A 3328-nucleotide genomic window follows, 5' to 3' on the forward strand; every position below is an offset into this window, starting at 1 on the left:
GGCTGCAGATGAACAAGATCAACCTAAAGAAAGTCAGAAAGATGAGCGAGACAGAAAAGCAAAGGAGCTTCTGATCATATAAGCAATCTGAGCAAACATCTGTGAGTCTTCCTCAATAACTGAAGCCAGGGTTGGGGTTAGGAGACGTACCTTCACTCCTGGGTGCTCGGACCTAACGGTGCCTTGTGTCGGCGAGCCAGAGCCTTTATAGCTCCACAGGATGAGTAAATCACGGCTAATCACAGACGGTGACCTGACAAGAAGAGTGCAATCACTGCTGAACCTTGATGCTTGATAGGTGTCACAAGAGAGACACAAAGTCCACCGAGTCTGAGCGACTGGTGGCGACTGGTCGGCTGCTCTGACCCGCTGAACCTGACCAGTCTCCAGCTGGACGTACAGCAGCCACGAGTTCACAGCCTCCTCAGAACAGAGAGAGAGCAACAGGTCTTCCTGAAGGTTCAGGGAGACCGCTGGAGAGGAGGGAAGACAAACGGCTTCATACACATTTCATTTCTCAGAATTCCCATCATGATGTGAACATGTTCAGTAACATGCAGCCAGATACAAACCGTGTAGTCTGGACGGCAGCGTGAGCGCCACCTGCAGCCTGTTCATGGTGACGCTGGTCATCCAGATACATTCTATTTCATGTGTTTGGTTTATTTTATTTTAACGTTTAGAGAATATTTGTTAGTGATTTTTTTGGATGGAAGTTTTATTTTTTTTTAGTTCCAGGAACGTTCTTCTTAAAGGTGAGCTGACTGAAGACACTACAGATGATGACATCGTTGTACCGTGATGCTCTTCGTTATGTTAGAAATTATAATCAGGTGTGTGTCCGAGCAGGCCACCTCAGTGCTGTGTGAACATGTTTAACAGATATGCAGAAATATACAATCACAGAAGCTGAAATATAATGATGATTCTCTACATGTAATAGGGGTCAGTTAGACCATGTGACTGCTGAACGAGACGGTCAGTCTGTGAAGGCTGAAGGAGCTCTGATAAGGAGCCTCAGCATTCCTCAGATCAACTGAAAACAAGGACTGGACGGGTCTGAATAGAAACAGGAGAGAATCAGGTGATGATCAGACATTTATATTTACACAAATACGTTGGATGAGAACAAACGGAGCCCAGCTCTCCGTGTGACGTACAAATAAATCTACAAGTGGACTGAAAATCACAGAGTCCTGCTGCTTTCTTCCTGTTCTTGTCTTTTCTTTTCTTGTCTTTTCTTTTCTTGTCTTTTCTTTTCTTGTCTTTTCTTGTAATAATTGACTGTGAGTCAGTGAGCGTGTTGTTCATACTGAAGCTGCACCACAGTGATCACACAACGTTGTGGAAATGTTTCACAGAAGAACATTCTGTCGTGTTGCTCAACAACGTCGCTGAAAAAATCCCTTCACAGCAAAGATTTATAAAGAACCTTCTCTTTTCTTATATGCTGTAAAAAAAACAAAAAACAAAACTGTAATTTAACGTTCAACATTTTTTAAATGGATAAAAACATGAATAAAACCAAACAGTGAATTTACATGTCGAAGGTAAAAATGGCCTTAAAACTGTGAACAACTGGGTTCTGACTGGTGAAATAAATGTGTGGTTTAATTCAGTTTACTTTTAAATTAGCAGATGAGACTTGATATTATAAAAATATGTTTAAAATTAGATGCACAGAAAAGAAAAAAATAGCTCTGTAGCTTTACATGGATTTGTGTATAATTTATATCAGACTTATTTATTATAATTAGAATTGATGATAACAATCATTATTATGTAGGTAATGTCATTGTTTTAACACATGACATTAAATATCTGTCATTAAAGAATAAAAGCAAACAAACTGTCAAAAACCCAAACAGAGAAAAATGTTGTGACATAAAAACACTTGAAGTGAATTCATGAATTTATTGCAGCTCCACAAATATTTTCTTTTTATTTAATAGACAACGTAATTAATCGAAGGTTTTATATTTTTAAAAGGTCGACACACTGACAACAGACAGAGAAGCACTGATTCTGTAATTGTCCATAGATTTGTGTGTTAAATGTGAGACACCTGCACATACATGTGTCATGTCGTCGTTTCTGGTGGGAGCCTCAGCATCTATAATCATCTATAATCATCTATCAATAATCCTCATTAAGCATTAAAAGCCGGATCATCCTCACACTGGTGGTAAACCGAGGGTCAGTTGATGAGACGCTGTTACTCAATTGTGCTGACAAAACCTTGGACCTCGGTTACTCCGACCCGTCAGCAGTTGCCCAACGGCCTCTGAGACGAGCTGCTGATAAACCCGTCAGAGAGGAAACAGTCTGAGATACCGCTGCTGCATCCTGGGACTGACTCTCTGATTAACGCCGTAATAAATCATTAAACGGTTGAAATCTGTCTTTAAACATACTGAGCTCTGTTCTGTTGTTGCATCAGGAGGCAAGGTTGGACACTGTGTCACTATGGCAACCTGCATACCTACCTGGTTGCTTGATGTTGTGCTACACCTCTACAGGAGCAGCAACGGAGGGACGACAGAGAAATATCTCCAGCAGACTTTGTGTGAAACATGGAGGTTAGCTTTGTGCCTGTGTTCACTCCTCAGTGTCCAACGATGTGTGCTTCTGCCTTTCAAGACTTGAACAGAGGAAAGCGTCTGTGCAACAGGTCTGCTTTGTTTGATGGGAGCTCTGAGGTCATTAGTGGATAAATGAAGCTGAGCATCCACTCAGAATGAACGCTGACCTGAGACCTGAGGAGATGAAGTGATTGTCCAGAGCTCCAGCTTTGGGTGACACATGTTTACAGCTGAGAGGATTCATGTCAGACTGAACATGCAGCTGCAGGTGGTTGACTTGCTGCTCCAACATCCATCAGACTAAAGTTCAGGTCAGCTTTTATCTGTACAGCTGAGTCTAGTGTCTAATATGGGAGCAGGAAACACATGAAGGGACATCCCTGACCTACTGGGTCGGAGTGTAGAGTTATGATTTAGGAAGGTGAGAAAAAAAATCCTAAAAATCTCCATCTAGTGTCCAGTTATGTTCATCTGATCTACACCGAGTTCACCCACCACAAGTCATAGAATCAGCAGAGCTGTGAGGAACTCTGAGGAGCCTTTAACAGTCTGAGGTGTCCCCTAACAAACCTCCAGACAGCTGATTATGGGTTGAACTTTTCAGATATTTAATGCATATTGTAGAGACTGTGTTTGTATGTTTGGGCCAATGAAGCTCTTCTGTGACTTTGTGCAGAGTGTGTAAATAACTCCCGACAGCTCCCTGTTCACCAGAAGATCAATGTAAAAACAGTCTCCTCATTTCA

The sequence above is a fragment of the Stegastes partitus genome, unplaced genomic scaffold, assembly GCF_000690725.1.
Source record: "Stegastes partitus isolate 25-593 unplaced genomic scaffold, Stegastes_partitus-1.0.2 Scaffold222, whole genome shotgun sequence".
Taxonomy (NCBI): domain Eukaryota; kingdom Metazoa; phylum Chordata; class Actinopteri; family Pomacentridae; genus Stegastes; species Stegastes partitus.